The sequence below is a fragment of the Xiphophorus couchianus genome, chromosome 18 (assembly GCF_001444195.1).
Source record: "Xiphophorus couchianus chromosome 18, X_couchianus-1.0, whole genome shotgun sequence".
NCBI lineage: Eukaryota > Metazoa > Chordata > Actinopteri > Cyprinodontiformes > Poeciliidae > Xiphophorus > Xiphophorus couchianus.
The window spans coordinates 15,377,379-15,403,890 of NC_040245.1; the positions used below are offsets into that span (position 1 = coordinate 15,377,379).

At 38.3% G+C, this 26,512-nt stretch overlaps 2 long non-coding RNA genes across 6 annotated transcripts in view; both read left to right on the forward strand.

Annotated features, from left to right (window-relative positions):
• LOC114161367 (uncharacterized) overlaps positions 1-17,919 on the forward strand; it is a 35,206-nt gene extending 17,287 nt beyond the window's left edge. For 4 of the 5 annotated variants that reach the window (XR_003598998.1, XR_003599001.1, XR_003599000.1 and 1 more), the window contains exons 4-7: positions 4,648-4,744; positions 6,836-6,970; positions 16,691-16,773; positions 17,678-17,919. This is a non-coding gene — a long non-coding RNA (uncharacterized LOC114161367). Of the gene's footprint in view, positions 1-1,109; positions 1,951-4,647; positions 4,745-6,835; positions 6,971-16,690; positions 16,774-17,677 lie in introns of those variants that run through there. The other variant, XR_003599002.1, reaches the window with a different exon arrangement.
• LOC114161366 (uncharacterized) lies at positions 14,403-15,534 on the forward strand. The gene is made up of 2 exons (XR_003598997.1): positions 14,403-14,753; positions 14,815-15,534. It is a non-coding gene; the product is annotated as an uncharacterized LOC114161366 (long non-coding RNA).
• Positions 17,920-26,512: the final 8,593 nt, after the last annotated feature.

The following is a 26,512-nucleotide window of genomic DNA, read 5'->3' on the forward strand; positions in this document are numbered from 1 at the left end:
AGTTTGAGACATAAATTATTTTACGTTGCATCATCACTGCATGCTTTTTGTGCATGTGACATTTTTTCCCTAAGTGTTGTTTTTTTCTGTCCCTTTGTTTTACTGTCTCCAGACAATCAATTAAAAAAAGTAACCAGAGAATTCTCAAAACCACACCTTGATCATGCAACTCATTTGGATATATTCATGCACAGTGATTGATTGATGTCAAATAACACGGCTTCTGCTCCTCTCATCATCCTCTGACTGCAGTGAGGCTCAACCATCTCTCCTCCCTGGAGAGACAGTTGCCTTGTTTGGACAAGTGAACAAACGCATCACATTTAGCTGCACCACAGTAGCTTAAATGACAGAATATAACCCTAATGCTCTCATTGACTTGTTCTTTACAGCATCACACTGCCAAAGTAGTGGCCTTAGATGCTTACAGTTCAGTAGTACAATTTCGGCTTTGACAAAGACTGACCCTCCACTCTGCAGCATGTTGGTGGGTGGCAGCATCCTGTTAATGAAACAAGTGTGAAACCCAGCGTCAGGCCATGGTTAGAGGTTTGTGTGCTTGTCTCAAAGGGGGACCATATTAAGGTAGCCTGCGGCGGTGGCTGCTGAGTGTTCCTTTATTTCAGCTTGCCTTAGGCTCCCCCAAACACACAGTGAAACAAATTAATTCAAATTAGCTTACCACAGCCCAGAGAAGAGCATGCAGGAACTACTGCATGGCATGTATGTGCAATATATTCCAACTGATTTTCTTTAAAGGTTTTATGCCATGTTTAATTATTTTTGTTTTATCTCATTCTATGCTTTTGAATTACTCATGTTGGCCTAAACAGGAAATGTATTGCATGCATATCCAACAAACCAGGTTGTCAAATGTTAATTATTAAAGCAAGGACACCAACACAGACACCGTTGTTCACATTAAAGAGCTTTCCACTAGTATTTAATTAGTGTAGTAATTATCATTGAGACTAAGCTGCTGCTTCATGTCTCCAAATCCACATAAATACTTGATCTGTGGGTTTCAGTAGGAACTTTAAGGGGCTACAAGGTCATCTCTCTCATCAGCACTTAAATGTTGTTGTTTTTATTGCCGTTCACTTTCTTAGTCTGCAGAAGAACCAGTGGACTTTGGAAAGAATTCATGTGGGACAGAAAACCGAGGGGAACATTAAAGAGAGAGAAGATTAGAGAAGATGTGACACAAGAGACCAACGCAAGAACTGTCCACAATCCTGCAGCAGAGGAAGGGGAAGTGGAAATATAACCTTAGGATGAGGACAAGGTGCAGGAAAAAGAGCTGCATCGGTTCAGAAAACTGTGTCTACATAAATTAATTGTTGTACAGTAACCGTGATTGTGTTGTACATTACCTTTTATTTTAATGCCTGTTTTTATATCCTAAAAACACTACTTTTTAATTAGGCAGCACTGTAGGTAGATGGCTTGCAGCAACTTTTTGAAAGGGCTCAACAGAAACATTTACACTTACAGTGTTTATAGAAGTATTAACTTTTACAGCACCTTTTGTTGTGTTTATGCATCATTTTATTGTCTACAGTCAGTGAGGAATTAAAATGTTGGGGTCAGTGCAAGAGCAGTTTGGAGCTCTGATCTGTCAGTCTCTAGAGAGCAAAGAGGGTAAAAATAATAGCTGTTAAAATGTTAATATTTGCATGAATTGAACCGACTTTTCTGTCAAGGACACAGAACAAAAAAGGGCTAATTTTATTTCTGCAACTTAAAAGCTTGATGTGCACTGTAGCCGCAATTGTTCTCAAGTGTCCTTTAAGATTCAGAACGGTTCATAAGTTTTAACCGCCACTACTTTCCCTTGTTTGTTCCCTTAAAGTTAGCTTGCCATATTACAACCACAAACTTCATTGTATTTTATTGAGAATTTAGCAGTCAGACCAACACAAAGCTGTGCATTGCTTTAAAGTGGAAAACAAATGATGCAAGGCTTTCAAAAGTTTACGCAAATAAAAATATGAAAACTGTGTTGTCTTGAAATTTGTGTTCTCCAAAATGTAAAAAAGTCAGAAAAAAAACATTTTTCCAAGGTTCTGTATGTGCGGCTTTCTTTCTTTGACCATGTACATTTGATTAATCTCGTAACTGTCATGATGACATGGGTCTTCTCATCGACCCACTGACTAACATGTAAATGTTCTGAGGGTGACAGTTAAAACTGCGCAATACATAACTTTTAGAAAAATGTTTTTACATACTTGTAAATGTGTCAACATGCTGTGACAACGTAATGTAAAACATATAATCTGTGAAAAGATCAAGCTCCTCCACCTCCCAGTAATACAGTTGCCGTCTGAAGAAATGTACCTCTTCCATGTCTAAAACAACCAATAAGAGCCCAGAGGAAGGTCTTAGCGTTGTCAATCATCCTTGTGTATGCACTCATAAAATGTGCTAATAGCACATTGGTGGCCATGCTAACCAGCTTAAGCATTCATTGCAGACTCTGTTGTGGTGAATTAGCTGTCGTATCGCAGAGATAAAGGAGAAGGTATGCGCAGCTTTTGGCTATGATTGGTTGATTCTGAGTAATGTTTTTCCTGTAGATTACAGCAGGGCATTGGAAGAAGGCAAAAGAGCTTGATTTTTTTTGCATATTATCTGTGACAATTTTAAGAAATATGCAAAAAATATAGTTTTTATAAAAGTTACATACTGTTTTTTGAGGCTAATTTGTGATTGGAATTGTACTTGAGGCAGGTTCTCGCCATAATCAACACTTTTTTCTGTTGACAAATGAATTGGGATTTGCCTTCTCTATGCCCCTGAAAAGGATGATTTAATTGAAGAATCATCATCCATATTTCAACACTGACAATAAGCTCTTAAAACACAATACCTCAGGTGCATGTTATAAAACGTTAGCAAGAGATGATGGATGATGCCAAAATCGGTTTAACTGGTAGTAGGTGGAAAGGTTGTGGTTGGAATAATAAATCCCTTAGAACAGTAGAAAAAGTGTTTTTTTCTCTATTGTCTAACCGTTAAGATTTTCATAATGTGACTCCAAAAATACAAGAAATGAGAGGCAATGCAATAATACTCCAGAGGAGAACAGTTTTAGAATGATAATGAAAATGATAGATGTGGGGACGACAGGAAACTTAACTGTCACTGTAAACCCAAGGGCAAGTAAAACTACAAAGGACTGTGTTTTAAATCAGTGATCAGTTTTTGAAATGCATGGAAGGAAGGAACTGTGGGGAGTGGGACCAGCGGGTCTCTGCAGGGGGGAATCAATACGGACTGTGTTAATCTCTCTCTATGTGTGAGTAAGAGTGTGTAAGCTGTAGTGAGCTTATCAGAAAAAAAAAAGTTTCTGCGGCTGCTTTGGTGGAGCCGCCAATTGGCAGTCTTGACTTGGCTGCTAGCCAGCTACTGGGCATGAGGTGAGGAGAGGGAATGGTTTCACTCCATCACCAGCTTAGTGTGTGTATGTGTGTGAATAGCCTCAGTACATCAGAGCCGCAATTCACTCGTGAGTGAAAGTGTCAGCTTTTTCCGCTCTCTCCATCACAGTGCATGAGTGTGTGTTTGTGAGAAATGCAGGAGTTATGGATATTGATGGGTCTGGGTGCTCAGCCTAATCTCTGCTGCAACACAAGGTACCCTGACACCGGCAGGAGAAATCTTGAATGTGTACACACCCTTGTTAAAATGGAATGCTTTGTTATGTATAAAAGGTGACTTTGATAAATAATTTAAAACATTTTCACCAAGTGATGTGGCATATATCCTGAAATATTCAAGTGAAAAACAAATTTGTTTTAAAAGACAACTAAATAACATGGTGGCATATATGAAACTTTTGATTCAGTTGTAGCATTTAGACTCACCAATTATAGAGAATCTGTCTGATTGTACTTAAGGTTAAGATATTTTTGAATGATTTTCCAGACATGTGCTCATTTGCATCATTTAGTTTGTACAATGGTTAAAAAGTAATAAATTATATCCTTGGACAAATGTATCAGTCAAGAGAAGGGTATTAAAATATTCCAAAGCAAGATTTACAGAGTATGGCAAATAAATGCTTACCCTAATATCCTCATTTGTTTATTGGAAGGCTAACAATGAAGAGAGATTTTATCTTCCAGCATCAGAGTCCAGTTAGATATATTCTAGAAAATGAGTTCATGAGAAGAAAATAGATGCTTTAGAATGTCCTAACCAAAGCCCAGAACTAAGTCTGACAGAAAATCTTTACAGTCACTTGAAAGGGACTAGTTAAAGTAATCTTAATTTTAAGGCAGAGTAAGCAAATATTACCAAGTCAAAATTCCTACCCAAATACCAAAACTTAATCAAAAACATATACACACTGATTCAAACACATTATTCCACCTATTTGTACTTCTTTTTCTTCCAAGACATTTGTTTATTTTTCATTTGAATTGTATAAGATGAATACTACATAATATGCAACATGTTTTGAAATTATTAATCAATGTCTCCATTTTTTTATAACTCAAAAACCTGGCAGCATTTCAACACTTTTGAGGTCAACTGAAAGACCCGGGCATTCTGTGATGGATAATCACACACACAGGATGTATTTGTATCTTCACAAGGACTTTGCATTGACTTCTATTCATTTTTCATTCCTTTCTACAGCCTAACTCTGACCCTGACCCTAAACCTAACCATTTTACCCTGTGAGGAGGAGAGGGTCCTCACATTGTAGTATTTGTTGGAAAATGGCCCTCGCAATGTGAGAAATCCTAAAACACACACACATGCAGACAAGATTTACTCTTTGCATATTTTATATGACCATAAAGATCAGCTGAGATTGTAACAAACAAGATTTAAAGAGTGGAAGGGGTAAATGTCTAATAGGCAAAGCAATCTGTGAAATCTAAATGTCATTATATTTAGCACCGTCTTCACACACAGAGACTGCAGAGATGAAAAAGCAATTACAAGCAGGCAGGTTGATTTTGATTTTAATTGGAGCCCTCGCTGCGAGTTCCACCTGTTATTGTCGACAGCCAGCAAACATAAATGTGGGGCTGACAGTTCTGCAGAATGTCTTCACTCCGTTTAATCGAAATTCCTGTGGCCTAATCACCAGCCCCCCCCCCCTCCCAGCTCTGCTAATAAATTACATGAACAGCAATAGTGCAAGGTGCTTATAAGCAGTACTTAGTAAAAGTCATTAAGGCGTAAAAGGCACGTCATACAACACCTTTACTCTTACGCTACAATACTAGAAATAGAAATAGCCTTTCTTGTCCCACAGAGGGGAAATTCAGGTGTAGCAGCAGCATCAGATATGTAGCTTCACTTATACAGTATATGGGTTCTACTTGCTGTATATAAAGACATCTTGTGGTTGTGGGTGTTAGCAGAAAAAATGGACCCAGTGTACTTTGTGTGAAGGAAATTATTGCAGCTTTATTTTTAGTTTTTTTGTGCCAGATCTCGGTTGGTATGTATGCAGTTCCAGCTACATGCATTGTTGCATTCCTGCAAAAGATGTCTAAAAAGCCTTAACATTAATCCGTCTTGTATTGCAGTTGAATAATGTGACACTGAAGATTTTTAGAAAAATCATGGATTTATTTTAAGCATAATTAGATTTATTTAGTGTAGGGGAAAAAATCCCACTTAAAATAATCATTACAAACATAATCACAAATGGCATACAGTCATTACTGGAACCAGGAAAAATCCCTTTAATATACATAAAACTAAAATGTTTTATAGTATTTTTGTTTTGTTTTGATTTTTTTATATGTATAGCAAATAACACTCCAGATGGATGTAGTGCAAAACAAAGGAGACTACAGTGTGTGGAAAAAGCATGCCTACTATGGTTCAGGGTCTGTGTTGTTGCAGGTTTGTTTGTCTTCAAAGAGTAAACCTTGTTGGAACAAACACCATCAGGAGATCTTCAAAATACCAAGACACTATAAATTTAAATATTTTGCCTTCCAGAAGATAACTCAAAACAAGTAGGATACTGATTGAAAACCTGTGGTCACAAAGACCACATCCTTACTCTGTGACTATATCTCTTCCCAGACTACCAAAAGAAATGTGTTGTAAACTGAAGAGAAGAAAGGACCCTGGACTCTGGGTCATCTAGACAGAATGTGCAAAGAGGGATAGTTGAACATTTCTGCCTCTGTATTCCAACCTAGAGAAATATCTACCAGGACAAGTGATTATAAATCTATAGGCACACCACACAACTTTGACAGCCTTCACAGATTTTAGAAGAGCTTGAAATTCACACTAACAGACAGGATTTCTGTAGATGTTTGATTTATGACTGAAAGAAGTGTGTAGGATCACATACTTGACAAGTGTTCCTGCTGAGGGATCGCAGACTACAGGATTGGCCAAAAAACACTAAAGCTACTTGAAGCCATTAAACTCTTGACTGGTAAAAGGTATTCATACTCGTTAGTGGTAAGGTTAAGTTAAAATTGGACTTAGATTGGCATAAGCATGTATGATAATAGATGGATGGATGAATATGAGTTGTGTTACTCATGTTGAGATTTTTTCAATCAACAAGTCTGCTCACTGTCCGATAGCAATGTAATAATTCACTATTAAGTTTAAATTTCCTTCAGTGTTTCATATTTTTGTTTGTGATGTTTACAAAAAACAGTAACCTGCTATGAATGCTGTGTCCCAAAATTAAATTTTGCAAATGTGTGGGCAATATATGTTTGTAGTTGGGTCAGTGATCAGTTCAAACTACCCAGCAATGTCCAGAGTCAGCTCCAAAATGACAGAATGTAAACTGACTACTACTGAGCTCGGGTTGGCTTTCTTCACACACCTGCAGGCTCTGGTCTCCACCCTCTCTCACCCTGACGGATTTTCCTGACAGCTCACCCAACCGACTGTCTCCAACAAGTGCAGGCTGGTGCGAGCTTTACTGACCAAGAAACAACTGTAGAATAAGGAAAAAGAATTCGAGGTGAGTCCCCAACTTTACTGGAAAAAGAGGGCTGTATGACAAATGAGCAGCAGAGGTAACAATTGTTCCACCTACAATTTTATTTGTGTGTGTGAAGAACAGTTTTTAGTAGACCATACTACTGCCATAAAAAAAAAAAAAAACTTTAAGACTTTTTACACATCTTTACTAAGGTGGCCAATAAATGTGACTGGCACTAGATGTTGATGAATTCCAATGATGGATCTACAGGTCATAATCACTCGTGTAAAGCACATAGACATACATCCATTTTAAATACTCAGAAACAGAAAAAGGAACACAGCTACACATTTTGCATATGCTACATTTAGTCGCCCCCCCCCCTCACCGCCCCTCTTTTCATCTGCAATGCAAAGCAAGTCCATCGTGCAAATGATGTGTGCTCCGAAATTCCCAATTAATTTTACTCACCGTGTGTAAAATATGGTGGAGAGGCACTGCTCAGCGCCACGGTGTTGGAAGACTGGAGTTGAATTATGAGGACGTGGGCTGACGATGCCGGCCTGCATGCCCCTGAGCGCACGGCCGTGTTAGCATTTCAAATTGAGTTACACGCTAAACAAGCAGAGCGCCATGTGAGTGCTAACTCATCTGTTTATTGCAGGGCCTGCCTTGTTTGTTCTTTCTAAAGTTTGTTTTCACAGGAAATCCCTGTATGTGTGTGAAATTTGCTTTAGATTCCTTGTCTTAAGAGTATAGAAACAAATGCTATTTCTGAAAGTGCATGCTCAGAAAGTGTCTGAAGGTACGGTAGCGGTGCGTGTACGTTCTCAGCTCTTTTTTTTCCAGAACTTGTATCTATGGTGCTGAACTCCAATCATGTAAATCAGACTACTGGGGAGCTGAGAAGATCTTTTTTTCTTCTTGTTCCATATATGAAGATGAATAAGAACCAAGCCAGTGATAAAGGAAAGAGGAGAGAAAATGAAATTAACTCTGTGATTAAAGTGCCCCGCTATATGGGTCTCTTGGTGCGCTCACAGAATGTGCAAGCCGCAGTTCATTTAAATTTTCGAGTTTCAGTCATTTGGCTCATTGTAAAAAATAATGTCCAACTCACATTCTCATATTGTATGGACTCAAACTTTGCATATACCTCTTTATTCTGTCCATAAATCCTTCTGAACGTGCTGCACACTACTTTGCACAAACTAAATTGTGTAATCAATAAAAAAAAAAAAATCTCCACTGTATGATTTCTCATGTATTGCCTCCAGAGAATTAATTTAACCTGCTGGTAATTTACACTCACAATTGAGGTTAAGGTTGCTGTGGACATTGCAGAATATTGTGTGCATGTGTATGTATAAACATATATGTAAGTACATGCAAATAGATAATAATGAAAATAATTAGCTTGGAGCACCCAAGCTTATGGTATTGTTTTATCTCTTTCAATTGAGCATTAATCTCTGTTTTTAATATATACATATACAGCACACATATTTTTTAAGATGGCTTCATTTGTATGTATGAGTTTGGTGGCAGGTGAATTAGTCTGTATGCACGCTGCAGCCCAAGCTGCCTGATTGCAGCATAATTACCATAAATCAAATTTACATTTGTCACATAATTTAGTTCTCATCTTGGCATTGCCTGGTTAATTTTAGTGCCCACTGCATGCAAGATTTATTGTCATTTATATTAATAACACAAACACACATACACATGGGTTCCTCCTACACACGTCTCTGGGGGGTTGTCATCACACACACCATGTGTGTGCACATTTCACACTTTTGCTCTTGTGGCCACAGCTTTCTCTAGGCTCTTCTCCCCCTTGTAATCAACATCTAATTTATTACAAATAGCTTTGATAACAAAGTTGGGTGAACTGCTCAAGTGTACTCAAAGTATATATTTGACTTGAAACATTTAGAATTAGATGAGCTGACTTTGACGATTTACTGTTAATTGTGAGGTGCCCCATATGTATTATCTGGTACACTGAGTGGACTTCAATGCATTGAGTAGAGGTAACCAGAAATATCTTAAATCCAATTTGGAGAAAAGAAAACTAGTTTACTGAGACATGCTTATAAAGCTGCACATGGAACAAAAAAGAAGAAGTGGAGCTAAAACAAAGCCAATAAATGGGCAAAACACCAACTAAAAACCTCTAAATAACTTCGGCCTGACTGGAACGCTGAAGAAAGGTTGTGCACATTGCTCATTTATTTCCCAGTGTTTGCAGAGCTTGAGCTAAGATACCTGTCAGCAATAGAAAGAAGATACTTATTTCTGGTACAGACCAGAGAGAAAAATTGAGACATTAAAGTGTTTGAGCTAAACTTAGATCTCTAACTGAATACTATGGGAAAATTTTAACATTACAGCTGTGAACTAAAGCCCTTGGGAAATAAACCCACCATTATTGTATATTTTGCAATATGAGTTTTAAATTAAAGTGCTGGAGCCTATGATGAAAGAATGGTACCGATATACTGCTTTAAAGTCATCTGTGATCTGGAAAATGAGGAATTATTTACCAAAAACAGTAAATGTAACTTGATGATGCAAAAAAGTATTTCCTGATGTTGTTTTTGCATAATTTTCAGAAGTTACACAAACATTCACACCCCACAGAGCTTCCCACAGTTACAGCTGCAAAACTTCAATGTATTTTATGTGGTAGACCAACTCGATGGGATATAATTGTGAAGTGGAAGTAAAATTCCACATTCAAAAATCAAATAAAATATTTTGTTTCATATCTAATCCTTGCTGAACCACTGAGAAACATCCAGCTGCATGCAGTACTTTACATTTGCTTTTTATATTGTAGAGCTGTAAACAAAACCATACTTGTAGTGGACAGTCAGTTATTTTATACAGCAGTATTTCTAAACTTGTTTTCATCCTTTTATCCTCACTTTTCCCCCATTGCAGCCAGACACGTCAGGTGTCGTGTCTTCCTCATCTCATCTGTCATGAACATATACTGGTAAAACTACAAGCCACACAAACATATCGGTCTAATGTCTCGTAATGCTTTTGTTGTTTCAAATGTTTTTAATTGCGTTCAGAACTTGGGGAAATAATTAGCTGATCTAATCACATAAGCAAAGTACCTCCTAATGAAGCAGGCAATAAGGTGATTAAATCACACGTGCTAATGGAAGAAATCCAAGCTACAGATGCAAACTGACAACCTCTCAGCTATGAAATTATACAGCGACACAGAATGAAATACAAATGATCAAATCAATCCTAAATTCCTCTGTGGATAAGTGGTGGCTTAACATGATATGTAAAGGTTACCCTTTATTTTTTGGGGTTATTAAAATAGTTCCATGTCAAAATAAAGGGTTCGATATTGTTTTTCCTCCTGTTATTTCAGACCATTTTGAATTTAATTTTATTTATTAGAAACGTTCTCCAGCTAATACATGGCACACATTTCTGGATGGACGGACAGTAGGATAAAACTTCTTGACACTGAGACAGGAAAAGATGTGGCAATACAAATGTTTTTCCAGTTTCTATATTTTTTTGCTACATATTTATAGGAGTGGAAAATGTCAGATTTTTTCAGAAAAGGAACCGTGTATTGTTTTGTATAGATCCAAATGAGCTTGTCCATATGCAAAATGTGAGCAATTCAAACTAACTGGTTCCTGTCTTTCTATGTCTGTGTTTTCCCACAACATTTCATCTAATGGGGATGCTGCCTGAATGCGTTTTTAATTGCATTATGATTACAGCTGCACTTGTAAACTTGGAAAATGGCTGCATATTACAACTTTTATGAGAGCAACAGAGTCAAGGGAGGACAGTGAATCTTTTACAATTTTACAGGCATTTCATCTCATTCTAGCAAGTTATATAGAGGAACTACAGCATAATGAAAGACCATTATTCAAATCAGGTCTTTGTGCTGCTCATTGTTCCCTCAAGAGGGGACAATAAGGCAGCAGATATGGCAGGAAAGAGTGGGTGGTGGTCAGCGCATCAGTCGATGCATCATTTTTACTGTGGTAAATTGGAGCAGAGCTGCAATCGAAAGATGGTGACACAAAACATACGACTGAGATCGAGCGTATTCATCTTTATGCAATAAAATTCAGCCGAAGGAAGCAGGACGCAAGTGCTTTCTGTCCATACTTGTGTTCCTGTTTTTAATGGGTCTGGTATAAATCAGTCGGAAAACATTTGATTCAAAGCCGAAAGACGCGTGCTATTAGAATGCTAAGCAGCCGTTTTAAAGAGTCTTAATGCTGGGAAGGTGTAGGTCAATAAATCCACTTTGACACTGTGTTCTGATTTCTTCTCTGTGTAGGTGCTTCTGATCAGAGGGTACACACACACACTGATCAGAGGGTATGCATAAGAATACCCTCACAGCTTCAAGGGAAAAGATCAGGAAACATGGAGAGAAAATACTTTTTAAAAAGTAGAAGGAAACAAATAAAAAAAAGCTAGAAGACAGGGGAAACAGAGGGCAAACTGGATGAGAACAGGGTGAGAGTGTGTGGAGGGGGGAGATGAAAAGAAGATAGAAGTTGAAGTCAGTAGATGAAGAGATGAAAATGGCAGGAGGTCAATGGTATATAGAAATGGAAGAAATTCAGAGGCAAAGATGAGGTGAGAGAGCAGAGGTGAGATAAAGATGAACAAAAAAGAAATTGTAGATAAACATCGAGACAGAGGAGAAAAGGTTTGAGGCAGTGAGATTCAGACTAGATATTTAGATTATTAATAAAACTCATACCACTTATGGTGTTCTTAGCAGGAGTTGCTTGTTTCTAGTAACTATGAAATCATCAAAGTCACCAACAGTCAAGTGGTCATGACTGTCGCTTTCAAAGAAATTCACTTAAGGGATATTGCACATCGTATTGAAGACAGAGACACCACTGAGAAAAGTGGTCCTTCCTTCCATGCTAATAAAAATATTAGCAGAAGGAAGTGATTCATGCTTACTAGTTATTTTAGATCCAGTTCTCGTGCTATGTTTGGCTGCATGTTCTTCACTGTAGTTCCCCTACAAGATAAGACAATGAAAAGTGTGGAGTAGTGCACATCCGCAACTCTGATACTTTCTGTTCTTCAAAAAATCCCTTCTAACAGCTCTCCTACAATAAAGTCAAGCATGTTCAGGTAAAAAAAAGTATAGAATGTGGTATTAAAATGCTTACATTATTGCTGCTTTGAGTTCATCCACTGCATACTTGTTAAGAGGTCACGAGTTCAATAAAGTAAAACGACTATGTTCCTTAAAATATATTACGAAGTTCTATATTTTCACAAGTCTTTTTGTCTGTGTGCAGCTAGTGTTGACATTGTCTTAACTTAATGCTAATTTACTTTTGAGCCTTTTTAGCGTGGAAACCTATAGAATGATGTTGAAAGGAGATAAAATTCTCAAACAATGTGGACATTGAAACATCTTCCGGCTGATGGCTTAACTCGCCTCACGTGCTCCAGGCTGTGCCGACACAACCGTTCACTTTGTGTTCGCTCGGAACAGTGTGTGACAGTTTGGCTGCATGGTTGTTTCCCTGTGCCTGATATCCCCTAATAATCTCACTCAGTTTTCCATTCAACCGTTAACTGAAGCATCAATGTCTCGTGAAAGCATTGCATGTTTTTTTTGTGAGTGTGTGCGTGCGTTGGGGTGTGTATGCGTACTTGTTTAGCTACTGTTGTTAGGACCATTTCTGGCATATTTACTTTACTTTGAAGACCACAATCTTTATGGGAACGTAAGCCCCGTCCTAATATGGCTGATTCCCTTGTTTAGGGTTAAAAGTTAGGTTTAGAGGTACGATGTGAATTAAGATTAGGGTTAGGAACAGACTAGTAATGGTCAGGGTTAGATAAAATGTCAGGGTTAGGCATAATTGCAGTTACTAAAATGAACAAGACAATGCAAACTCCTAATATGGGTAGAAATCTAAATCTGTCGGCGTGTGTGCATGTGTTTACTGATGGAGATAAGAGGACAAAGAGTGCTCTGTTGCAGAACAGAGGGATGATCAGAAATATGCAGTGATCAAAGATTTTAGACGGAATCTGAATTTTTTATATCACCAAAATATTGAAAAACCTCCACCTGCCTAATGCATGTATGTTTTCCAACCTTTCTGCTCCACCCCCTTTCTAATTTTTTTCCTCAGTAATCTGGGAAGTTCTAGCTTTGTTCTTTATTTAATTCTCACTTTCTTTCTTTATCTTTCATCTCCTCTCCTCTACTCCATGTCCTTTTACTCCCGCATCGCCTCGCATCCCATCCTGTCAAAGCTGTCTTTCATCGCTTAAATAATCTCTCTCTTTACTTTGTCCCCTTCTTTCTCTGTTATCTTCCATCCATCATTTCAATCTGCTCTCTTGGAGCAAATTGTTTCATTCTCTCTGTTTCTGTCAGTCTTTCACCTCCACCGTTTTCCCTTTTCCTGCCTGCACATCTGTTGCCTCCGCTAGTTCCCCCACTTTCTCTCCTCGTTGCTCTCTCTTTTGCAGTCTGTCTGTTCTTCCATGAAATTAAAGCGCTCTAAGCTGCTGTTTAATCAGGACTCTGTTTGGGGAACTGCTGCGATGACAGAAACTGCCCATCCCAAGTACTGTGTCAGTGTATGCATACATGCACTTTACAATGCATGACTGGATGAGTCTGTACATATTGTTCTCGATGATGAGTGTGGATAAAAGAGGAAGGATGTATGTGTCTGGATTTTTCCAGGTGTTTGCTTGCATGTGTGGTTTTTGTTTAGATGCCCATTAATCCATAAATAATCAGTATCCGAGCGGTGTCATCTGATGCAGGGGATAAAATCAGGATTGTTTACTCTGTGTGTTGAGTAAATGAACACAGATCAACAAAGCTAATTAAACAGCCGACGATTTCACATCAGACTGCTGTAGTTAAGACTCCAGGGTTTGAAATGGAGGAGTTCAAAGAAGGAAGCTGGTGGTAAAATGGCTTTACTTATGCAGGTGCATCTCTGTAAACGTATATAGTTTAACTGAGAAGTTAAAGTATTTTACTAATTCAGAAAATGAAACTTGAACATTTTACAGATTGATCAAAAACAAAGTGACATATATTTATTTTAGGGTAATTATGATGACTATGGATCACTGCAAATAAAACCTCAAAAAGCAGTTCCTAAGAAAAGTTTAATATTACCAGCGAACCGTAAATGCAGTATTCTTACTACAGAAGTGTTGACCTGCTGTAGAGTGTGTCTTTGCTGTCCAGCAAAGGAAAGCAGTACTGTTCAGGGATCCTTTTGGATCAACTGTTACTGCATCAGTGCAGTAAAATGCTGTATCTACATCTATATATCCTATCTGTATATCCTTTAGCTTTTCTGCATTTCTGGCTTTGGCATTTTTCATCCTTCTCCTGACAATACCACTTTTTAAAAATTATTTGTAGCTTTGTCTAACCAGGAAGTCTCATGGGGTAAAGAAATTTCTTTACGAATGTGGCAGTATGCCCTGTGGGCTCTGAACGCACCACACAAGTGCCTGACTTTAATTGGATGTAGCGCTGTCTGTATATAAAGGGCCCTCCCTCACCTGGTAGACAACACGTTCTCCTTCCGGTTCAGACTTCACTGTTTACTGGCGCTATACGACTGACGCGCTGCGCTTAATACATTAATTGCTGTTCAAGCCTTCTTCTGGTAAGAAGCTTCTCACACCTTTAATATCTGTAAGTCTAGCTTTAGCTCAGCTTTACTTGTAACATCTAGGTGACTTGTATCAGCTGACTGCTTCTTCTCCCTGCCAGAGGCATAACGCATCAAGCTCAGTGGTAAGCGAAAGCTCATTTTACGTATGCTTCCAGATTCTATTTTTGACATTATGTTTGATAGACGCTGCTGTTTGTCCTTGGCCGGCTGCTTGCCCGTACTCTGTTGTCCCTGGTTGACGGTACGTCCGCCTGTGACCTGGTTATTCGTCGTCGGCTGACGGCGGCCTACCCGTCGCTCTGGTTGTCGGCTTCATACCCGCTGTCCTGGTCGGCGTAAGCTGGCTTTTGACTCTCGTCCAGTGTGGCTGATTCAGGCTGGTTTATGACCAGCTCGTCCTGACCCCTCTGGTGCCGCTCTGGCTGGCGTTTGCTGTGGTGCGGCGGTTCGTCTCAGGACGGACTCCTAACTTGGACTGCTATTGCTTGATTTGTGAGGACTGAACTGTATAACCAAGAAATGTATGTAATTTGAATGTCTCTTCTTTTTTTTGACAGGAACGGCCAGCTCGGGGTGTTGGTGGTGGACTTTCCGGGTGGTGGTACTTTCTTTGGTTTGGTGCACAATTTTCTTTTATTTGGTTTGCTGTGTTTCCTTTGTAGGTCCCTGCCAGCTTCGAGTTGAGCCGTAAATGTCATTTTAATGTGTGAGTGATTTTAAATTAATATATTTCTGACTAGAAAATTGAAATAAATAAACTGATTGGATTGAGTGGAATTGTCTCGTGCCTCATATGTAGCGGGCCTGTGCGCCTTAAAGGTAACTTTACAGTATTATTAAATTAGTTATCTTAAAATTCAAGTTGCCAATCGGGAAAGCATAGGTACCGTCACACAAGGAAGACCTAGCCAAGTTAGCAGCCACATAAATCAGAGTTCTATAAAACAAGTATAATACTTGTTAGAACTGCAGTATTTGGTTAAATGTATAAATCTGAGTGTGCAGGTGTGTCTCCGTGATTGGTGGATCCAGAAGATGGACAAGAAAGGATTGAAGAAATTACCTTAACAAGAGTCTGGATGAGAAGAAATAAGAAATGTATTTAAGCCTTGCAAGGTGAGAACAGAATACAGAACAGAAAGGAGTCTGTCAAGCCTACTCTATCAGTGGATCTCACTTCCTCTTATAAGTTCTTTTCAGAGAAGAGATATTTGATTGGACTGTAGTTGTGAATCCCTGATTGTTATGTACTAGGGATTCCGTGGAGCCCAACACAGATGGTCTTGCCATTTGCCTATTGTTAAGGAAAGGGGGTTGTTCTTTGCTGCTAAAGAGGGCAGATATGTTCTAGGTTGGGGAAGTTACACTTAGATAGTCTCCAGGATCAAGGACCTCTCCCCTGCTGTTATATGACACTGCAGAGGTCTTGAGAACAGCTTGGCCAATCTCATGATAAGACTATGCAGATAACCTAAAGCAGAAGAGGGGTGAGGAGCACATTATAAAATTTTCCATTACATTCACCTAAGAGGAGATGACCTATAAAAAGATGTTGATTGGCTGCCCATCATTCATCCTATGCTCATCCAAATTAATCACACCTTTAAATCTGTATGTTATGTCAAGGAGTTTGCATGGGCGGACTGCCTTTTATTTGCATCTTAATCCACCCCTGTTTATCTTGGTTTAGGTGGTAAGTTGTCATTAGGTTTACTTCCTTTGAATAGGTAAGTTCGGTAAATCTTTTTGATGTTTTTTTTTTGTTTATTGTCTTAGGCAGCAAGTTCATTCTGAAGTTACGTCAGCTCCCTAATAGCATCACAATCTAAAGTAAAATAACAGCTTGTACTTAAATTAGTTTAAAATTGTCCAACTACATGCTGTGAGTGCTTGAGTTTGATGTGGATGGATTATTTTCATGTTGTGGTCTGACCACCCCTATAAACAGACCATAACACCAATAACTCAAACTTACAGTTATCAAAAAATCTGTTATACTATATCCACAGAGTTGTGTGCAGGTTGTTGTTAGTCTCTCTTCTTCCTACTTTCATTACAGGTTGTGACCGGAAGGTGGAGTTTTTGCAGCTGGAACTTAAGACCCATTAGGAGGAGCCATGAAGTAGATGCCATATTGTTTTGGTCAGATGAGTTGTAATCAGGTTTTTATCTCCATGTGAGTTGACATTTGCCTTTTGTTGTCTCTCTTTGAAAGTAGCTCCTTTCCCTTGTCATGTTTAGTACTGTTAAGGAAAAATGATTATTTTCAGTGCTTAATACAGTTAATCTTACGACATGTGTAAAACGTATATTCAACACTCTTATTTGGAACAGCGTTGTGTTAAGCATTCAAAATTAAGCCAGATGGGCAAGCACCCACAGCACAGGAGGCCATAAAATTAGCATTTTCCTGCAGGGCAATAAATTGAGTTTGAGAAAGAGAGACTTTAGATTTCACAGGTATCTGTGAGATTTTATCTCAGGTCATTCTGTACCCAGAATGACCGTGGGAGCCACAGGGGGTCAGGGCAGTGGTTTGCTTTTTTGTTTGGCCAGAGACCAGATGGCCCTTTGATCTTTGCCGTAAATTAGGGGGAGTTCCAAGTTTCTCTGAGTGCTTAAGGGAGTTTCCAGTTGGTCAACAAGAGGAACGCCTTGAGTGCATATATTAAATAGAAAAAAAACCCTCTTAGTATAAGATTTCATGTCAGGAGAAAAAATTCAGAGAGCGGCCACTATTTTTGCTTTTTTGTATCGGCTCTCTCCAAAGACGCGTCTTTGCTTTTTGTTCGTCTTTGTCTTCGTCTTTGTCTGTCTTGTCTGTCTTTGTTTTTATAAGGTAAAAATGCATATCTCTGTTCCTCTGCAGCTTTGTTGTTGGTTGCTTTGTATGGAATTAAACTCTGTGATCTGTGACGTCAACGCGCTTTGTTGTTGTTTCACTTTAGCAGCACGCCCCCGCTCGCTGAGAGGATCCGGGAGTTTTAAGGAAGAAAGAGCCAAACGTTTTGTCCAAAGTTAATATTAAATTATTCTTCCTTAATAGTACATAGACCCCAGTGAATGGCTTCCTCATTCCCTGTGTTTGTTGGGCAAGTTTCCCTGAGATTACTGTCTTGAATCTCCTCACAAATCCCTTGATGGCCCTCCTGGAATCTGCTGCCCAGAATCCTTACCATTGTGTTCTAATCACTCACCTCCATGTCCACCCACCAACATGTCACCATATCTCCATGCTGTCTTGATAGAGAAAGAAAAGGAAGACAATAAACACTAATCACCTGCCAACCACAGCCTCTGTGTTTATACTTGCCTTCTGCTGCTACTCTATTTTCTTCATCACCAGTGAGCTCTATGCTCAACTCCTTGTTAGATCACCCCTTCACTCCATCCAATTATCAAACTATAACTACTTACCTTCCCTCCTAGTCCCTCTGTGGAATGCAGTTCTACAACCAAGAAGAACTTATCACTGCACATGTTTTCCAAATAAACTTAAAACTTCTTCCATTTTGTGTAATTGTTGCTTGGGTTAGTGTCAATGTATAATCTTCCACAGCCATGATGCATGGTAGAAAAAAGCTGTTTTGCCAAAATCTATCAAACTCCTTGGGCAAGTTCCTTTTAGGACCTTGATTTTATACATTTTCATCCATTGAAACTCCTCTTTTTCCTGTTGAAGTTGAAAGTAGGTTAATGTGGTGCATTATGGGATTAATAGTTCCCGTAACAGACTCCTGTAGTCAATCCTTCCTGGCTGGAGGCTGCTCATTCTTCCAAATTTATCCTGCCTTGTTTTTGAACACTAATTCCCTTAATTTTTCCTTTGTTTCCTCACAATGTAAATTATAAAACCAATATTCCATTAGGACTCGTGCCTGACCTCATTTGTCAACTTGTCCATCACCACTGCAGACAAGAGGGGGCTCAGATCTGATCTTTGATGTGAATCCACCACCACTTTGACTCCATTTTCACACACATCATCACTGCTTTCTTTATATCCATAAAGAAACACTTACACTGTTTTACATCTTCTCTGTAGAACTCTGCTAATATTTTCAAAACAGAATTTCATCTTTACCTATCTGTTGTAAGAAAACATACGGCTGGTTCACTTTTCTAAGGTAAGCAACATTATCTATTTGTGGGTTATATGTTTTCATCAGTTGTGTTTTTCTGCAATTTCTTCACATCACTTTTGTTCTTGGTATCAGTACATTTCTTCTCCACATTTTCCAGATCCTTTCAGGAGTTTTTGAAAAGACCATTTCCTTCTCTCCTTGACATCTCCACAACTTGACATGTACATCTTGACCAACTCCTTGCTACTCTACAGCCTCTTTGTTATTGGCCTAATTCTTTCTTACAAATCCTCTGCACATCCTGATTCAATAACTTGCTTTTATCTGCTCCCTTTTCTCCAACAATCTTCTCATTCAATTATGCTTGAAAGTGTACCTTCTTTTTTTGCTTTTAGTACATTTCTAATTACGTCCTTAAGATCTAACCTGCTGCCAACACCCTAACTTTATCTCACTGTTGCTACTTTTTACGTTCTCTCATGTCCGACCTTACATCCAGCTCACTATAAAACTTAACCTGTGCATTTTATAGCTCTTTTTTCCACACAACAGGCCTAGCAGTACTATATCTATCTGCCTCTCCCACTACTTCTCTGTATTTGCCTTCACTTTAACTTTCCTTCACTGAGTCAGATTGTCTTTTATAATCTGCCCAAAGGACAAATGATACAGCTTCATAGAAGTTCCCCTCACTATTTCTACTGAACTTTTTCAGCTATCTAGTAGCTTTTCCTTATATTCAAGAGCCTTCACAACCTAAATTATAGATATCCATCTCCTTCCCTCAGTTTTCATCACTAGTGTATGCTGCATTACACACCATCATCCAATGCTATCAACTGTATTCTCCCTAAGAAATCCTATCTTGTTTAGAATGCCTCTTCTGTACAGGATATAGTCTACCTGTGTGCCCTTTTTGCCACTTTTTTGCATCACCCCAGTATTCTTTTTCATTTAAGTATGTACCTTTTCCTGCCACTTACATCCCTGTGGCAAAACCAACAGCATCTGTCCTTTCATATTTCTGTCCTAAGCACCGTGCCTATCTAACACTTGCTCATGACTTCTATGCCTTTCAACACGTCCAATAAAGTTTACCTCAATCACTCTGCCCCCTGGGAACATCACTAACATTTTCTCCTGCTTGTTGCAGTGTTTCTCTTCCTCCTCTGAGTTCCAAACTATTGGTCATACATACTGACAACATTTAGATCATTTTCCTTTTCAGCTTCAAACTCATGATTTTCAGACACTTTATTTTGATTATCTATACTTCATTCACTCTGGACCAGCCAAAATTTAAAAGGCTTCAAAAAGCAACTCAGAGGTGAATAGTTTACTGTTCTTGTTTCATAAATGCATTTAAATGTCTGCATCAGGTTGTCAAAAGGTTTCAATACTGATAAAGTTAGAACTGAGGGTGTAAAATCCCTCATGTCCTTCAGCCACAATAACAATTATAGATTTTTTTCCACAGAGTAGACACCCTTTGCAGCTCTTAAAATGTTTTTAAAATAAAAAATGGAGAGTCGGTCTCCAAGATATTTGAGGAGATGTAGTCCAAACAAGGACTCTACTTGCCACTTATCTTGTACCTGATCAATAAAAACAAAATCAGACCGTGGTGAGGGAGATGTATTGTCCTGTGATGGACTGACAATAAAACACATACAAATGGATGACAAATGATGAATGAATATAAGATCATTTAAGAGATACTATTTAACTAAATGTGCATGTCTTTAGACTATGGAATGAAGTTGAAAGGTTGAAGTACCCAGAGAAAACCCAAATATGCACAGGGAGAATATTCAGACCATACAGAAAGAAACTTGTCGTAAGAAAGTCCTGGGTTTCTCTAGATCAAGAGCAATGTAACAATTGCACCAGGGTGCAATCCATTCTGTTTTTAAAATTTTTGTATATATATATATATATATATATATATAAACTTGGGGAAAAGAAGGCATTATGTACAGACTTGTTAGCTTCAGAGGCACTGGAAGCTAATGGATTTTGGAAGTCTGATGCCAGCTGGGTAATCCTTTTTCTCCCGCTTTCAGTCTTTATATTAAACGTCACACTATAAGCCTTTCGAGCCTTCTGGGTTCAAATTTGGGTTATGGACTCCTCTATGGTTACTTGTGTTATATTTTTCTGTGTGTTCAACAGCATTTACAATACAAAATGTGTATCATTATGAGGTCTTTGACAAACCCTCCTAAATACCAGGTCACATAAGATTACCAAAAATGCTACTGAAGACTAATCTATTTTAGCCACATGTACATAAACAAACCAGATACAAACAAAATGGAGTTGGTCAAGGGCTGTCAGTTATGCAGTTTGTAGTCCTACTAAGATTTTAAGTACCATACCTAACACATACATGCAAATATTGAGTAAATGGTAAATGGCCTTCATTTGAATAGCACTAGTTCAAGAACTTCAAAATGCTTTACACTCCATTTAGTCATTGACCCATTCACACACACATTCACACTGATGACTTGAGGAAGCTCCACTTTGCCTGATGTAAAGAGTTGGTGTTTTAGCTTGATTATAAAGTAAATTGACTGCTGTTTGTGTTTTCTTAAACATAATTTGTTTTAAATGCATGTCTGTTCTCCATACCATCTTAAACCTCCAGGTAGAAAATCACAAGTGCAAGGTGTTGGATTTATGGCTCTGATCTCTTTTCTGGCTCTGATCTCACAACCTCCAGATGGCAGTGGAGGAACAGTTCAACATTGGTTATGAGCTTTCACAATGGCGCATGTAGGTGTGTATGTTTGTGTCTCTGTGTAGAACTGGTTGTGTGAACAGAGAGATGAAGATGGTTAGTAATATATAAGGTAATGTGGACTAATTCTACCTGTGCTATCTCTGAAAATTGTTTCAGCGGTAGAAAAATGGTAAATCTTGTTCCTGCCATTATTTTCCTCTGTAATCTATGACAAAACAATAAGAGGATGTGATCAAACAGTTTCAGCTTGTTCCCTGGTTATTAAATGTCATGTCTGACCCAGATTTCAGCAGCATTTACTGTCACACTCATGTTTTTCTGGAGTTTTATATTGTAAAACTGAGCTTAAAAAAAGGAATGACATGATTTTGTTTTGATTCAGTCTACCTTGTTGCTGTCAGATGCTGCTTTGAAGCCTGAATTAGCAAATAATCCTTTTCCACTTTTGGACTGTGGTTTACTCCACATTTGCTTTCTTGTTTTTCTAACAACCTTCCTCTCTTTGTGGCGGTTGTGTTTCTAACTCCTGACATCTAAACGCTTTTGATCTTTTTACTATAATTTTCTCTTCTTTCAGAATAGATCACACTTTTTCTTTTACAATACCCCTTCTTTCTTTTCTGTCTTTTCTCTCTTTCATCAGCTCCCTCTGTTTCCTTTGTTACATCATGTGATCGTCAGAATTCCTGCTTGCAACCAGTGAAATTTAATCCTCCCGTTAGCTGTCATCAGATCCTCATCTGAGCTTTGCCTGATGTGTAATCTCTAGGTACACACCTTTTCTTTTTGCTTGCAGCTGCGTGAGAACCCGTCTCGGGCGTGACACAGAGTCATTGGCTCAAGCTACTCCACATGATGGAGAGGCCCTCCTGTGCACTCCACCATTCTCCTCTCCCCTCCTCACCCATCTGCACTGTCGTCGTCTCTCCCAGCCATCCGTCTCTCCCACCCTTCCACACTCAACCTCTCAATTTCTCACTTGGCCTTTGCGTCCAGCCCTCTGGCCTCTCTCCGCTCCACCACAGCTCTCATTACCTCTCTGTCTCTTTTCTCAATGACACACAATGACCGGCCATCAGCTACTGACACCTTGATATCCTCCTCGCTTCTTCACCACCTTTCTTTCCACTCACTGCAAATCTTTCCCTCTTGTTCTCTGTTCTTCTCCCTGATGTCTTTCTTTCTAATTTCCTCTTTCCTTCCTGCTGTCATTTTATCACTGTCAGTTGGTTAGACTTTTGAAAAAAAAAAGAAGAAAGGTTTTTCACCTTAATATTTTTTGCTTCCCCACTCGTCTCTTTATACTATTTAAGGTTCATATGTACAATGCCTAGTTCTGCATGGTGCACAGTAGCACTGATGTCTAGTAGCATAAGGTCCTGCTTTCGAATTCCAGACTATCTTGTGTGTTTATATGTTGCTTTCCAATGAACTGGCAGCCTGTCCAGGGTGTACTCCACCTATGACCAATGACAACAGTTAGACACCAAACCACCCAGGCAATGAATGATTGTACAATGTCATACAAACCACAAACATTGATGTATTTTATTGCAATTTCATGTGAAAAGTCAAAATAATGCATGATAAAGTGAAAGGAAATTACTTTCATCTTGTGAAAGTAATTTCACAAAGTGAAAACAGTTTACAAAAACGTTTCAAGTAGCCAGACTGAAATTTCTATCCAGTCCTCCTAAATCAATGCATTGTAGAATCTGTCATGAGTTGCGGTGGTGAGTGGTGAGGCAGACGCTGAGACCCAGGTAGGATGAATAGTGAAGGTTTTAATGTGGAATAATCCCAAAAAACAGAGTACAACGATGATCAAACTAGTCCAAATCTCTAGCAGCACTGCTGAGCGGAAGCTGAGGCTCAACACAGGTAGCAATAGAGAACACGAATGGACTAACACGACACACGGCAGAACAAACGCCAGAGGAGACGAGGACCCGACAAAGACACAGACACACAGGTGACACTAAATACACGAGAGGTAATCAGGGAACGAGACACACCTGGGAATAATCAAGGGGAAGACAGGACAACACGGAGACTCAGAGACAGAAAACTCATAACACAGAGAAAAACTCAAATCATGACAGAATCACCTTTCTCTGCAATTACTCATGTATTTGGGGCATCCATCCATACTTTGCACATCCCCCAATTTTTCATTGTTATTATTATTATTATTTATTTTATTTTTATTTTTTTGCAAAATAGCTTATGCTCAGTCATATAGGTTGGAGACCCTCTGTGAAGTTTATAGCTCTTGTCAAACTTTCTAAATTGGAATCAAGTCTGGACTGTGTGATTCGAACACATGCTTTGATTTGCAATATAGTTTGAATTCTGCTTTTGTATTCTTGTCTCAGTGTCTCTCAGTCTTTTGCAGACTCTAACAGGTTTGAGCTCCATCCATCTTTCCATCAAGTTTGACAAGTGTTTCTGTCTCTACTAAAGAAAAGCACTGTCACCCCTTGATGCTATCAGTGCATTGTTTCAACTTGTGAAGGGTGTGTTTAAGTTCGTGCGTAGTTTGTTTTCCACTGCTCATTGTGTTTTAGATGTAGCTCAAACCAAATTCTGTTTTGAACTTCTCTGAACAAGACACTTTCTTTGACATGTTTGTTGTTTCCAAACATGTGGGCAAACCATGAATGCAACATGTGACTTCTTATAGGTTTTTTTAATTTATTTTTTATATTTTGCTTCTCTTCTATAAAGGCAGATATATAGAGTACTGAATTGACAGCTGTCTTGTAAATGAATTATTTTGCCTGACCTGCAGATATCTGCAACTCTTCCAATGTTACTGTCAACCTCTTGTCTTCTTCTCTGTTTAATTATGCCTGACCTTTCAGAATATGTGGGCAGACATGCTTTGGAAGGTTTGCGGTATTTGTTTTCGGATGTTCGATCATACAGTGCTCCTTGTAATTTTCTGAAGCTTGGGTATTTATTTATAACCGAACCTTGTCTTAAACGTCTTGATGACTTAATCCCTAATCTCTCTGCTGTATTCCTTGGTCTGTTTGTTCACTAATGTTCTATAACAAATCTCTGAGGCCTCACCTCATATATTTACACTGAGATTAAGTAACAGAGTTGGACCCTATATTACTAATTAGGCACCTTGTGAAGGAAACTTTCTATCAGAGTACAAGGGGATTTATTTATGAGATATTTTCATATTTTAATTGTAATATATTTTGAAATCTATTGAAGATTTTCCAACCACTTTTCTTTATTGATATACGCTGCTCTCAAAATTGCACAAAAGTAATCAAAGGTTCATAGCTGTAAAAATGCTGTCACAAGGCACTTTACATTTCTTGTCACATATTTTACCATACTCCACTTTATGTGTCAGTTTACACCACTTATTCTCCATCTATCTATCCATTATCCAAATACGTTTATCCTTTCATGGTCCCAAGAGGGTCTGGCGCCTATCTCCAGCAGTCTCACTTATTTTCTTAAATATATATCTTTTTGCCTTTTTGCATCAAGGTCTTCTCCTATCATTGTGTCATGTTTGTGTGTATCCCAGTGCATACTGTACTAACTGCCCCATTCACAAAACCTCTGTGGCATACTGCACTGAACTAAAAGGAGTATAGGGACATCATTAGGAGAGTAACTGCAGTAGACTCTTCTCATTGTGTCAAGGACCTGGACAAGTATCCCTGTCCATGTCTTTCATCCCACTGTGGCATTGATGGTACCAAAACTCTCTACATTTGCTTCTCTGACTTCTCATCATCTACCTACACCGGCACCTTCATAACTATGTCTCCTCACAGTCAAAGTCTAAGAGTGTCTGTTTTTTCCAGACAAAACAATGGAACAAGCTGGATTTTTATCATTTTAAAGGCACTAAACCCACTGCAATGGTAGCCTGTTTTGTGATAACAAAGGAATATAATTTCAGTCATTAAAATTGCATATTCCACTCAAGTCACTCAAGTTCCTATGTGTGTGAAACAAAATATATTGTATTTCCTTTTAATTCCTGTAAAGCACTTTGTATTGCCTTGTTGCTGAAAATGTGCTATATAAATAAAATTACCTTTACCTTACCATTACCTTTACCAGTTTAGCATAGAAATCAACATACTGGTCAAACTGGTTACATGGTTTACCAATATTGTTTATTAACCTAGTGTACAATCTTAAAAAAAGTATTTGTACAGACATTTGCTGTTGAACTGTCGTACAATCCACATGTACAAACTAAATGTTCTTAATTAACTAAGAACAATGTTTTACTGAAAACATTAATTAGTGACTGGAACCAATTGGGCAAAAGTTGTTAAAACTGCTGAAAAATTGTCCTTAAAATCCACTTCAAAATTCTGTTTTTTTTTTCTTATGATCTTCTTCAGGGTTGCTACAAAATAGGTAATCAAGGTCTTTAAGATAAAACAAACAAAAAAAATCCTGGCTGTTGTGTGAAACTCAAACTCATTAATATATTTCCACAAAGGCATTTCTCTGTATATGTGTCAGTAAATAATTTTGGCAGCCTAAGTTGATGCAGTTCTTATAGCTTTAGGTTTTTCTACCCTCAAGCACAACAGTTAAACCTTTGAGACACAAACATCTAAATGAGTTTTAATTATAGGAACTATTTATGAAAATCTTGCATAAAAGACCATTCATACAGTTGCAGAGAAAGATATCTTAGAGTCTAATTATTGCTCCTAATTTTCAGAAGAAGTTTTTTTTAGCTTAATTAGTTGGGCATTCTGCTGGGTGGCACACTAAACCATAATGGTGTCAGCTTCCTTGTTTGAAAAGACAGTTTTGCAGTATAAATACTATAAATATGACAAATCTACTTCAAGTTGTTGTTTAATAAGTTTCAGAGTTTCCTAGGGACTACTAGTCATGGGTGTGTTACTGTATTAAGGTATAGGATTTTATAAGGCTTTAATTTAAAACCACTGAAATACTGTCATATTATCCCTGTGCTATGAAGTACTTTATCTGTGATGCCAGAGATAGTACTGAAGGACAGGATTTTCTTTGACTTTCTTTGAATAAC